The sequence below is a fragment of the Alligator mississippiensis genome, chromosome 6 (assembly GCF_030867095.1).
Source record: "Alligator mississippiensis isolate rAllMis1 chromosome 6, rAllMis1, whole genome shotgun sequence".
Classification (NCBI taxonomy): Eukaryota; Metazoa; Chordata; order Crocodylia; family Alligatoridae; genus Alligator; species Alligator mississippiensis.
In genome coordinates, this window is record NC_081829.1 from 151,596 (window position 1) to 165,798 (window position 14,203).

A 14,203-nucleotide genomic window follows, 5' to 3' on the forward strand; every position below is an offset into this window, starting at 1 on the left:
TCAAGTTTTCCCCTGGCATCCCCTTCCCCCCTGTCCTTACTGCCAGACCCTGTTCTCCTTGAGAACATGGAAGTGAAGAGCAAATTTGAAAACGATAACCTTGAAATTAAACATGGCTGCAGCAACTTATGTACACTGCCCACACACTTAGTTTATTCCGGAATTGATGCATGTTACCTTGTTTTGAAAATGCCGTATGTTTTAGCACAGGTACTCCATTAACACACCTCTGAACAGCACTTTGGCACCTACTTATATGTAGTGCAAACTATGCATGAAATTAGACCAAAGCCAAAATCTCATGAGTCACCATGTAGTTCATGGGGCTGGGCCCCTTTACAGTCAGCAGCATTTCAAGCCACGGTGACTCCACAGCTCAGCACTGCTCAATACGCATGTGTATTCCAAATGCCACCCCCCCCCCCCCAAGAATCCATGTGCTAATTAGCCCACATTCATAACAGGAATTAGGTATTCTTGTGACAATCCTGGGATGCTCCAAAAATCTATATGCAAATGAGATGCAGGGCAACCAAGCCTGACTTCACCCCATAGAAGGCATGGCCACGCTAATCATATGCACCAAGCTGAGAGATGCAGTACCAGAAGAATTCTGGGTGAACTGTATGCAGTGCTGTGGCTCACCATGACTCAAGAGTCAGCAGTGAGGGGGGGGACTGTGCTTAATGAGCGCTACCCCAACTCTTATTCAGATGGGTCGCACTAACCTATTCTTGCGATAGGTTCCCATCAGCATGTTTGCATATTGGGGGCCATGTGTTTTATAGTCATGCTCAGTGTTGGCTGTACTTGATCAACTTCAAAGTTGATTTCCATTGCTGCTTTTGACAGCAGTTTAATGATAGATGACATATTTAGTGAAATTTCCTTGTATGAGGGGGTTTTTGCCCCTGTGCCTGCTAGAGGAAAAAACCTTGCCTGGTAGTCAAGTAAATAGGGCAGCTTAAAAGCTAATAGTAGCAATAAACTTAAGCAAAATAGTTCTATATCTAGGAAATAATTAATACTGTATTTATAGCACATCAACATTCCAAATGCTTTACAAACAGCAATAACTTAAGCTTCAGTTGTAGCTTAGGAACTTATGCCATTTTTGCCTACGGGGAAAGTGAGGCAGAAGTGAAAGAAGTTGTTTTCCTGAAGTCAGTAAAGGAGAGCAAATCAAAACTCAATTACCAAATGCCCAGTCTTGAGCTTTAAATCACCAAAAAAATGGGTGTCTCACTTTTCCAGTCTATGTTTTTCTCTGCATATTGGAGTTGGGTCTGCCATAACTAACTTAGAAATACTAGAAGATATGTAGATCTGAACTATTCATTTGTTGCCAACACCTATACATAAAAAAACAAACAATTCAGCTATTAACTAATTGCTGTGCCCATGTTTTGCTTATTTCTTTAAGTTTAAGCAGATTAGAGGAGCATCGCGCGGGGGGGGGGGGGGGGGCGGAGAAAAAAAAAAAAAGCCAAAACCCACAAAACCCCCTCCCACAAAAACCTGCAACCTGAAAACACTACCAAGTTTCTGGCACGCTGACAGACAACGACTCAATATCATTTTGCCAGCTGTTCAAACCCACTAGATGCCATGAGACCGCTACTTGAACTAAAAGGTAAAAATAACACAGCGCAGCAACTATGCTTACGCCGGCTCTCAAATGACCAGTGGTACCAGACTTAGCATCACTTCTGTTATTTGGGCATAAAATGGTGATGAACTTTACGGTTATGCAATCAGCAGGACAAGCAGCTCAGCCTGTGATCAAAAGAAGTTATGACTCCTAATGTTACTGAAAGTTTGTTCCTGTGTTCTGATTTCTTCCCTTATTCATCCTGCAGTTCTGTTCTTGGCTGCAGCACACAGGTGCTGGAGATAACTGAATTTGCACACAACGCTCATCTTTATATTCAGTTTTTGTGCAGGCTAAGTTTGCTGAAAGAGCTTGACCTAACAAGGGGAAACTCAACCAAACACCACTACCAAAACTTAAAACTGACCTATTTATTGAAATGCTACTACTCAGCTACTGCAGTATTGCGCAGAGCAGAAATGCCTATGGTAGGATAAAGGATGTGTCTTCCAAAACAAGACAGGTTCTATATTTAGGTTAGTACTTCTCAACTTGTGAGAAGCAACTCCAAACGAGTGCAAACAGTGTATAACTGAGGATGAGCAGAGCTTTATCACCATTCTAGAGCTGGGGAGTGACACAAGTGGTTTAATTTTCCAAAGCCTTCCTGACTTCTTAGGCTGTCTGGAGTAACTTCGTTTGATCCTGAGTTATACTTGCTACCTAGGTCTGTTCACACAGCTGGCAGTTAGCTATTCCACATTTTGCTCCCTTTATTATTACTGTTATGTTTTAAAACCAGCGTCATCACCAAAGAAACCCTGACACTTGTTGCCATAGGCATTTGTAGCTGTATCACACATCTACACTTCCATGACGACAGACTGACAAATTAACTCTCCTGACATAAAACCACTATTTTCCCCAGGAGTCTATTCCACAGTACACAGCTGTTCAAAGCACATCTTACTGTTAGCCTAAGCTGGTTCTCTTGGTATGTTTTATTATTGAAAGACAGATCGGTGGGAGTCATTTCTAAACATCCAGGATTTTATGCAGAGGGATCGCATCTTCTTCTGTATGTGTAAAATTTCTAGCACATTTTGGGCTCCAAACTACTTGACAGGAGCAATTACACAAACATGTACTGTCACCAAAGGTCCTTCTCCATCTCACCTCTGTCACTTCTGGCCTCCTCTACCTCCATTCTGCAAAAAACATTTTTCAGTGTACAGTGTTCAGTGTACAGTTTCAACTTACAACGTTTCAAGTTACAACGTTTCTAAACTGACACCCTGTTTCAACTTTCTGAAGTCAGTTTACAAGACTCCAGAAAAACCTGCAGCCAGAACTCCTGAGAAGACTCCAGCCAAGAACCCTTCAAAAAAAATCCAACCAAGAGTCCTTTAAAATGTCCAGCAAAGTCTCCTCAAAAGTCCTTCCAAATCAATACGATTGCTATTCACAATATAAATACATTAATGTAGCTATATTACTCATCTATAATTGGCTGAGTACAAAATTCTGGGTCATTTTTGGTGAAAATAAGGTATCGGGCCTTGGTAAAAGAACAAACGCCACATTTATAACATTGTTTCCTATGGGAAAAACCAGTTCCGAGCTACAACGTTTCACCTTAAGACATGGTTTTCAGGAACCAATTGTGCTGCAAGTCTGAGGGCTGCCTGTACACATTTTGTAGTTTCTAGATAGCATTAGTTGTCCCGATTCTTTCCTACAGCCTTCTATACGGGTCTCTGAAGTAGACACAAGGAGTCCCCAGAATGCATGGGCTACAAGCATTATGGAAGACGGCCTCTCTCTTGGTAATTCTCTTTCCACTCTTCCTTCGTCTTCTGCCTGACCTTCAGAGTTCATATATACTCAGCAGTATGTATGCTTAGACCTTCATTTTCACACACTGCTGGCCTGTATCTTAGCTTAAAATGCTTTATAGAAAATAAGCCCTCCGTGGGACCTTGTACTTTTTCATAATAATATTCAATTACTACCTGAATCCTTTTAGAGTTGTTAGGGCAAAATAGAATCTCTACCTTGGTATATATTCAGGCAAACTCTGCACACATTGTTAGAGCTGAAAACTCTCAATCTGCTTGATGCCAAACTCAGCAACTGGCACACCACAGATCACTGCATTCTGCCAACTTGGCAAGCAAGACCACAGCAGATTTGCCTCTACCAAAAGAAATGCTTCATTCATTTCCCTACCTGGCTGTAATGCACCAAGCATAACAGTCAAGAATGAATGGAACAAAATGACTATTTACAGGTACACCTGAAAATTGTTCAAACAATTATAGAATGACCGGGCCCATGGGGCCAGAGAATGATTTTCAAAGCTTCTATAGAAAGGTGTTTTTAGGTAGGGAGAAGAAAGTTTAATGCTTGCTTCCTCCCCTCTGGATAGTTCTGTTTTATCATCAAGTGTGTAAATAATGGAATACTTGTAGATTACCAATATGGCTGTAGTACCCACACAAACCAGATGCTACAGAAACAAAGATCACAGCTCCATTACCTTAGTATCTTTGCTAGCCAAAGTCTGTGCTTTATTCTGGCAGAGACTATTAAGCCAGAGGTTGGCAACCTATAAAGGCTGCAGGCCAGACTGACTCAGTGATGATCAGAGGCAGGCTGGCGGGTGGACAGATGGATGCTAGGATCAGCTACTGCTGCTGCTTTTCTGCCATTGGTATGGGGAAAGTGTCTGCTGCCACCGCTTTTCCCTGTGCCCACTGGGCAGGCACTTTCTCCAAGCAAGTTCAGGGAAAAGCAGCAGCAGCAGGCACTTTTCCCTCACGCTTGCCACCATTGCTTTTCCACTTGCTGGCACAAGGAAAGTGTCTGCTGCCAAAGCCCCATCCATGTCCATGGGTTGGATCAGAAGGCTCTGCAGGACATATTTGGCCCATGAGGCGCAGGCTGTGTTAAGCTGCCATCATTTTCAGTGAAAATAAAAATGCACTATTCTTTAACAAATCTGTTTGCTACAAACTTCAGTTTTATAAGCAATGATACACCGTACAGAAAAGCCACAGAAATAACTGGTTTCTAAGCACAAAATGTACTTTGAATAATTAAGCAACAGCCATCGTTAGAGAATTTTGCCTAGACAAAGAATTAAAGAAAAACTATTTCAGAAGAAAGGAAAACTGTTTACAACTGTTTTCGATGAACAAAGCAAGCTTTGCAAAGGCTCAGAGGAACTACACGACCTGCCTTGCAATTTGAAAACAAACACTAGCAGCTGAAGTTCAACTTCCAAACAGAAAAGGAGTCAAGGCTCTACCCTTTTGAGGGCTGGAAACAAAGTAATTTGAAAAGGTGTGTGCATTTAAGTTTGCCTATTTGGTAACTTAAACGTAAGGACGGATTGCCAACTTGTATTCAGCAGGTTGCTGACAGGAAGTGCAACCAAGTGATCAGAGACTCCTGGCGCTTCATCCCTGCCTCTTATCTGGGACAAGCAATTTACTCTGGTTGGGCACCTATACTAAAAGAGCAACTCCCCCTGCCTCCTAGGTGGCAGGCTTGCTTAGCATCTTGTACAAGGCTGTGAGGTTCAAAAAAGCAAGCTGTGGAGGAGTGCACAGTATTAGCGCAGGTGCCACAGAGCTGGTCTGCCAACAAGAACCAAACCAGTATAAAACAGAAAAGACCTTAAGTATGTTTTACAGCACAGCTGTTTCCAAGTTAGCCATCCATCTGTGGATTATGGACAATACTGTGACAGCAGTCCACTTGACATGGCAAACAAAACAATACTGGAAAGCGCAAGCCAGACATATTGCTGCCAGACACGAGCTACTGGATAATCTAACATGTGTACACACAACCAAAATATGTGCAGTCCTTCATATATTCTCTTGCACCCAAATATTATACACTTACTGAAAATGGCTCCAATATGACACTGTAACATGCTGAACTTCACTGTCTGTTGCTAAAAGGAATCAAAAGGGTGCTCCTTCCCTTCCTAGATGGAGAGTCCAAGCGAAATATTTCCACACATTGCATTAACTCCCCAAATAAAAAGAGCTTTAGTTTAAGGCTCATTTGCTACTTGCACCTGTCAAGCCTGCAGCATGACCAGTTGTGAGCTATAAACTCACAGTGACAACCTTATGTCTGGAGAACAAGCCTAAATCTGAACCAATCCCCCTTCGCCCAAACCTCAAATGTAACTCCTGCTAAGAAATACGATGCCTGCTCTCCCCTTCCCACTACACAGGACAGGAAAAGTGAATACATTCTTGAGGACAGCATTCCAAAGACAGCATCTGAATTCAAACCACATTTTCTCTCTTGGCCCATTCCTACAGACTATAAGCACATCAGCAAAGAGCAATCATTTAGTCTTCCAAAAAATGCCTCCTCCATGATGGAAATTATGGCAGTACCTGACACTGCCATGCTATTTTGTTTTATTACTGAATCAAAACTATATTTGTGTTGGTGGTCACAGATGAAAGCTGAACTAAAATTACTGCCTCCATCTCAGTGCAGTGCAAGGAGCAATATCTGTCAGTGAGATGAAAGAATGACTGACTGACTCAAAGAATTTACTGGAGCAGTTTTCGACAAACGCAGATACCTACATCATATCAAATGAAAGCGTGGAAATGATAATGTCTTAGTTCAGTATTTTAGACAGTTGTCAGGGAACTTGACATGAAGCCAATTAAAGCTGCCGAGCTAGACAAACAGTGCAGCCTCCTTACAAAAGAATTTAGATCTGGTGTTGGTAACAGCTGTGTAAAAGCTATTTACCAGCAAGAGTCACTCCACAACTTTGATACGGTGACAGTCCAACCTATACAGAGTGCCACAAGAAGTGATCATTAAGTTACAGCAAACCATATATTGATATAAATTCTCAGTGAAGCATACTAAAAACTACAATCCTTTGAGATCCCTGAAAGCACCTGGCAGTTTTGTCACTGTAAAAGAACAATACCTCTAGTATGATTTTACTTCACTTGCTATGTTTTACTTTCCCTATTAGTCTGATCTTACATGGGAAAACATCGAGGCAGAATCCCCTTGAGATCAGCAGATTCTGCATGACAGGAAGGATCACTCGCATGGACACCACCACAGGTGGCGATGCATCCTAAACAGCTCACCAGTCATCCAGTTCGAACTTTTATATTAAGAGTCCAAGAGGCAGAACACTGAAATTCCTGTTTACAAATTAGATACAAAACGGAATGCTGGATATTGATGAGGTTAATGACAGAAATCATAGTAAAGTCTATAAAACAGTGGTTTAAAATAACTGCACCTGTCCTACCCCCTTGAAAGGGAACCTTCATAGAAAACACTACCAGGCCACAGTATCCTTCTTCACCTAATGCCACAATATGCTCTAGGGTAAGGGAAGTGGGGGATAAAATGCCAGTTATCCGGCCATAGTAGCGAGGCACTAGATTTATGTCTCTGAGATCCATTTAGTTCGATTCCTATGATTTCAAACACGTATGTTTGTGCATTCTTACACAAAACGCCAAACATATTATAAGCAAACTAACTTTTGAGACAGTTGTAATGCTGAGTTTCAACATGGCATTAGGTAGTCAAAATGTTAGTGGGCAGTAGGTTAGAAAAGTTAGTTACAGAAGCTTGTAAGATAGTTCTGCAAACTTGCAATCTGTCCTCCAAGGACTTATCAGGTAAAATGCTCAATGCCGCCCACGAGATGTCAAACATTCACCTTCTTTGGCAATCGACCGGAATCAAAATGGTCAGTATTTCCCCATGGAAGTAGTCAGTGTTCAGAGGATCAAACCCCAAAGAGGGAAATGATCATAAACTCGCCTATCCTCACTGAGGCAAGACTACTAAATATATATCGATACAGCACTTGCACATCCAAAAGTGATTTGCCTATTTCAGACAAAGGACAAATACATTTCTGCAAGGCTGTTATTTGGCACTACAAAGAGAGTATTTTATACACAATGGTAAGGATTCAACTATAGCAAAAATGCATTTTTCCTCTGGATTACTAGAGGGATATCATCCAATACAGGAGTGGCCAGCCTACAGCACATATGCTACAAGTGACATGGGCTGCCTCTGTGCATGGCACGTAAGGGAGGGAGAAGGAAACACAGTGGCAGATCGGGGAAAAAAGCCGAGCAGCAGATCAGGCAGGGAGAAGAGCTGCCAGATTCCAGCATGCAAGGCCAGCAGGGCCCAGGGGCCAAACCCAGCATGCAGGGGCAGGAGTGGGGGTTGCCAGGCCCCTATCTGGCCTGTGGGTTGCCCCTGTATCACTTATCTGGCCCATGGGGCAGAAGGGTTGAGCATCACTAGCTGTACATTTGTTCAGCAAACTGATGCATCTCTCATTAATGCAAATTACCAGAATCAAAACATTTAACCAACTCAGTATGTTGGATTAGCTGCACATGGTTAAATATTTTAATTCATATTACACAATGAGTATAATAACTGTTTGATGCAGGATAATGAACCTGCGAGCAAAACCTACACTGAAATGTCTGTACCCTTTCTAGAGCAATTTCTCATATTCTATTGAAAATTCACCTAGTCCTATCACACTTGCTGATAAGAAGCTTTCTGAACGCCAAGTATTACTGATTTTCCAAGCAGTTACTTAAAATGCATGTGAAATATCAAACTGTCAAAGGGGCTAGCAACCCCCAACACATGTGCCAGCGCATGGAATGCAAGGCCATTTTGCTTGGCACACCATAGCCAGCCTGGGCTCTGGGAAGCTGCTGTCGGCCACGGAGTATTTGCAGCAGGCAGCAGAGGGACTGCAAATCCTGTTGCGTGCAGTCTGGGCTCTGTGGCAGGCAGCAGCTGCCCAAAGCCCAGTCTGGATGTGGCAGGCAGCCAGAAAGCTGCAACTGGTGCACTGGGGTCCAGAGTCCCTGGCCTGGTTTCATCACAGCAGCAGCTGCACGTCTTGGGGTGCATGGTGGGGAAGGGGACACAGAGCTGGGGTGGGGCTCCAGACCCTGAGGCAGCTGTTTGCAGCCTGCCTGCCACCTGCCGTGAGCAGCCCAAGCTCCATGGCAGGCTGCAGGGGTCTGCCCAGAGACCAGGCTGCTTGCAGCAAGCAGTCGTGAGGCTGCAAGCGGCTGTACCAGTGGCAACAGCTACACACACATGCCTCAGAAGGCACGGTGGGAAAGGGGCTGGGGCTGAACTGCTACAACAAGGTTCAGGCCCCTTGCAGCTCCCTCACTGCTCACCCATGGCATACCAACATCTTTGAAGTCCAGGCTGTGGGGTTTTTTGGCGCTCGGACGAAAAACATTGGTGACTCCTGAACTATCAGATTTGCAGAAGCCTCCTAAGGAGTACATGCCCGCCCCCCCCCCCGTGTAATTTCTTATTGAAGGACATCAACTGGTTTTTTTTTTTGGTTTTAATACAATAGATGTGAGACTGCTGAGCAAAGGCATTATGTATTACAAATGGAAAGTACTGATAAGGAAAAAGCTGTCCCAGAAAGCAGTAGCAATCTTTAACAGTTATAATATTATATCATGTTATACTTCAGACACAGCAAAAAAACGTTTGCAACCTTACACGAAATGCAGAATACACAGCCTCTAGAAACAGCCTGCTGTGCAGCTGTAAAAATCACATAATTTATAGTATGACAACTTGCTGCTGCAAGGTTAGTTGGTGTACTATATGTTGCTAAGCATTCTGAAATTGAACCGGCTTCTAAGATGAAGCATTTGCAGTCTCACACTGACAGTTATACCCTGAATCAATGACACAGCACAACACGGTTTTCAAGCACCATGCATTTTTATACTAAGAAATATTAGGGGCCTCTATTTTGTTGCCACAGGGATATGATGCATTTCATATTTTTCAGGTCAGAATTTGTAGCAGCAAAAAATCACTATGGACTGCAACCCTGTTTATCCAAAGACTTCTTTCTACAAAGTGGCATTTAGAAACATTATATTTTTAGTGGTCCAACTGTGGATGAGTTAGTAGGATGTTCTAACCACTCACAACTGATGAAGATCCACTGACATTTTTCCTCAACAGTAAGAACCTTCCTAAGTCCTGAGTAAATTCCAGTTTAGCAATGTCATTTTGCCCTCTAAAGTATTACATCACTTGGATGCAATGGCCATCGTTTCTCATCTTTTTGTCCTACTGCATGGAGGGTCACCTGTACAATCTTAGAAGAGCAATGACCACTCCAAAATAAAGTGAAAATACGCAGGACATTTTGCTGTTTGCATAATTACGGAAAGAAAAAATGAGAGCGGGTTAGCTGCCTGTTGACAGTATTTGCTTTCCTGATATGCATATTTCTATGTATCCCCAGATATAATTTATTGTATTATGAACTCAGCAAAATTCTTCTACACTGCACATATCAATCAAGCCATCCACAGGCCAAGAGCCAGTGACAGAAATAGGCTCCACAGCATGACATTATGGCTCCAGGTCAAACTATGTCAAATCAGGAATATCGGCCTTCTAAATGATTCCACCAGCTGTAAATCAAGCACTGCATTTAAATCTGATATGAGTTACTTTCCTACTAATACTAATTTATAATTCATGCAAAGTAAGAAGGCTGGTACCTTCAGTAACATAAACTGCACCTCAAACATAACCAGCAGCCTGGATTTTCTGCTCTCTTTGGATTAGCAAAACATCTTTGGATTAGCAAAACAAAAAGCTTCCAATTCAATAGAAAGATGAGTAATTTGGTAGATGGTACTTTAAAAAAAAATGCTAACAGGGAACAATGTAGTAAATAAGCAGCCAAAACCTACCAGCAGTCCAAAACTACCAATAGTTTCCACACACTGTCCTGCTGAGCAACTGCTTGAGCGAACTGTGCCCTTAGGGAAACAGTCGGGGGTCCGTGAATCCTTCTATCCTGATTTCCATGCCCTCCTCCAAGAAAAGCAGAAAATGCTCCAAAACAACTTTCTATTTTACATGACAAAATAACGCACCAAGGTAAACTCTGACTCATACATATAATCTCAATTACTGTGTACTCCCCACACAGCCACAAGCTGCAGTACACAAGCCACAAGCTGCACACAGTACACAGCCACAAGCTGCAGGACCTCCAGTGAAGTTTCTAAGTCCTACCGTCACCACTGATACCAGCCACAGCTTGGAAACAAGCTGAGTCCCTATATCATTAAAACCACCACTGCTGCACTTGTAAACACTTAGGAAGTTATGTTTCCAAAGAAATAGTGAGTAATGCTGAGCAATGTTTAGAACAACAAAACTCTGGGCCCACTTGGGTCTTTCACAGTACGTAGGGTCAGAAGGGACCTGAGCAGATCATCAAGTCCGACCCCCTGCCATAGGCAGGAAAGAATGCTGGGGTCAAACAACCCCGGCTAGGTGATTATCTACCCTCCTTTTGAAGACCCCCAGGTAGGAGCAAGCACCACTTCCCTTGGAAGTTGGTTCCATATCCTAGCCGCACTGACTGTGAAGTAGTGCCTCCTGATATCTAGCCTGAATCTACTCTCGGTCAACTTGTGGCCGTTATTCCTCGTTACTCCTGGTAGTGCTCGGGGGAACAGGGACTCTCCCATAGCCTGGCTGGTCCCCCTTGGCTAGTTTGTAGACGGCCACCAGACCCCCTCTCAGCCTTCTCTTGTGGAGGCTGAACAGGTTCAGGTCCCATAGCCTTTCCTCGTAGGGCCTTCCCTGCTGCCCCTGATCATGCGAGTGGCCCTCCTTTGGACCACCTCGATGCTGTCCACGTCCCTCCTGAAGTGCAGCGCCCAGAACTGGACGCAGTACTCCAGCTGCGGCCTGACACTGTCGCATAGAGGGGGGAGGATCACCTCCTTGGATCTGCTTGTGACAAGGTGCAGTTTGGCCTTCCTGACCGCATCCCCACATTGGCAGCCCGTGTTCATTTTGGAATCAATAATGACTCCAACATCCTTTTCTGCCTCTGTGCTGATTAGAGGGGAGTTCCCCAGCCTGTAGGTCTGCTGCTGGTTCTTCCTCCCCAGGTGCAGCACCTTGCACTTGTCAGTGTTGAAACCCATCCTGTTCTCATCCACCCACCCCTGTAACCTGTCTAGGTTTGATTGCAGCCTATTCCTCCCTTCTAGCATGCCCACTTCCCCCCACATCTTAGTGTCATCCACAAATTTGAACAAGGTGCTTTTCACCCCATCATTCAAGCCGCTGATGAAGATGTCAAACAGCGTGGGTCCGAGGACCGAGCCCTGGGGGACCCCACTGCCCACATTCCTCCAGGTCGAAAAAGACCCATCCATCACCACTCTCTGTGTGCGGCCCTCCAGCCAATTTGCAACCCATCTGACTGCGTAGGCATTGACACCGCAGTCGCCTGATTTTTTTAATGAGAATGGGGTGAGACACAACGTTGAAGGCGTTCCTAAAGTCCAGAAAGACTACGTCCACCATGACACCTGCATCCAAGGATTTTGTGACCTGGTCACAGAAGGCCACCAGGTTGGTCTGACAGGTCCTGCCTCGAATGAACCCATGTTGGTTGCCTCTAAGCATGATCTCCCCTGCTGGTCCCTCGCAGATGTGTTCCTGGATAATTTCGTCAAAAAGCTTCCCCAGAACTGAGGTAAGACTAATGTCCCTGTAGTTTCCTGGGTCCTCCTTCCTCCCTTTTTAGAAAATGGGGACCACAATTGGCCCTTTTCCAGTCCTCCGGCACCTCACCAGAGCACCATGAATACTTGTAAAGCTGTGCCAGGGGTCCTGCAATGACCTCTACTAATTCCCTCAGCACTCTGGGGTGGAGATCGTCTGGACCTACTGATATGAACATGTCTCGGCCCACCAGAAGTTCCCTGACTAGGTCCTCACTGACTTTGGGCCTGACAGCGCCTCCCCTGGGTCCATCGGGGATCCCAGCGTGGAGGATGCCCCGGCCCCTGCTCAAAAAGATGGAGACAAAGGAATTGTTAAAGAGGTTAGTTTTGTCATCTGGTGTGACCACCAGATTTCCTAGCATATCCTGCAGGGGCCCTACATGACATATAATATACAGTTACCACCAGAATTCCATCTATGATGAAGACTTAAGGCCTTTAGGCATTTAGCCTACAAAAATCTGGATTATGACATTTTATTTATAAGACGAGTGAAAGTGCTGGTGGACGGGCTGTTTTCGGCCTGGAGGGATGTGGGCAGTGGAGTTCCCCAGGACTCGGTCCTCAGGCCTGTGCTATTCAATATCTTTATCAGCGACTTGGAGGTGGGCGTGGAAAGCATGCTGTCCAAATTCGCTGATGATACCAAGATGTGGGGCGAGGTGCGCACACTGGAGGGGAGGGACAGAATCCAGCTAGATCTCAACAAATTACAGAGGTGGGCAGATGAAAATAGGATGGAATTCAAAGCAGACAAGTGTGAGGTGCTGCATCTAGGGAGAAGGAACCAGCAACACACCTATAGGTTGGGGAACACCCTTCTCATCAACACAGTGGCTGAAAGGGATCTTGGACTCATTGTTGACTCCAGGACGGACATGAGCTGCCAATGTGAAGGAGCAGTCAGTAAGGCTAACTGCACCTTGTCATGCATCTACAGATGCATCACAAGCAGGTCCAGAGAGGTGATCCTTCCCCTCTATGCAGCGCAGGTCAGGCCACAGTTGGAGTACTGTGTCGAGTTCTGGGTGCCACGCTTCAAGAGGGATGTGGCTAGCCTTGAAAGGGTCCAGAGGAGGGCCACTCACATGGTCAGGCGGCAGCAGGCCAGGCCCTACGAAGATAAACTAAAGGGCCTGAATCTATTCAGCCTCCACAAGAGAAGACAGAGGGGATCTGGTGGCCATCTATAAACTCAACAGGGGGGGACCAGCAGAAAATAGGTGAGGCTCTGTTCCCCCAGGCACCACCTGGGATAACAAGGAACAACAGCCAGAAATTGATTGACAGCAGGTTCAGGCTTGATATCAGGAGGCATTACTTTATGGTTAGGGCTGCCAGGCTCTGGAATGGACTCCCAAGGAAGGTGGTGCTCTCCCCTACGTTGGGGGTCTTCAAGAGGAGTTTAGATAGATATCTGGCTGAGGTATTATGATCCCAGCACTCATTCCTGCCCAGGGCAGGGGGTCAGACTTGATGATCTGTTCAGGTCCCTTCTGACCCTAGAAACCATGAAACTATGTATGACGCAGAAAACAAAACCATTCAGACATCTACTCCCAAGCCAGCGTTTGACAATGAACTTGGACAATAGCAAAAAAAAAAAGCCAACATCAGATTGGGTTATATTAACAGAAGTGTCACTTGCAAATCAAAGGAAGTGATTCTCCCACTATATTCAGCACTGGTGAGGCCTCACTTGGAGCAGCATCCAGTCTTGGGCCCCACACTTCAAGAAGGATGTGGACAACTCGGAAAGAGTCCAGCACAAAACAAAAATGATTAGAGGCCTGGGAGGCAAAACTTTTGAGGAAAGGCTGAAAGAGGTAGGGGTTATTTTGTCTGGAAAAGGGAAGACTGAGGGGGGATTTGATAACTGTCTTCCAATACCCGAAGGGCAATAACAGAAAGGATGGAAATGGACTTTTCTCTGTGGCTGTAAGAGACAGTACTAGGAGCAATG

General features: G+C 44.7%; 1 protein-coding gene across 3 annotated transcripts in view; it reads right to left on the reverse strand.

Annotated features, from left to right (window-relative positions):
- THRAP3 (thyroid hormone receptor associated protein 3) overlaps positions 1–14,203 on the reverse strand; it is a 63,132-nt gene that overhangs the window by 44,051 nt on the left and 4,878 nt on the right. The gene's annotated exons all lie outside the window — the stretch shown is intronic.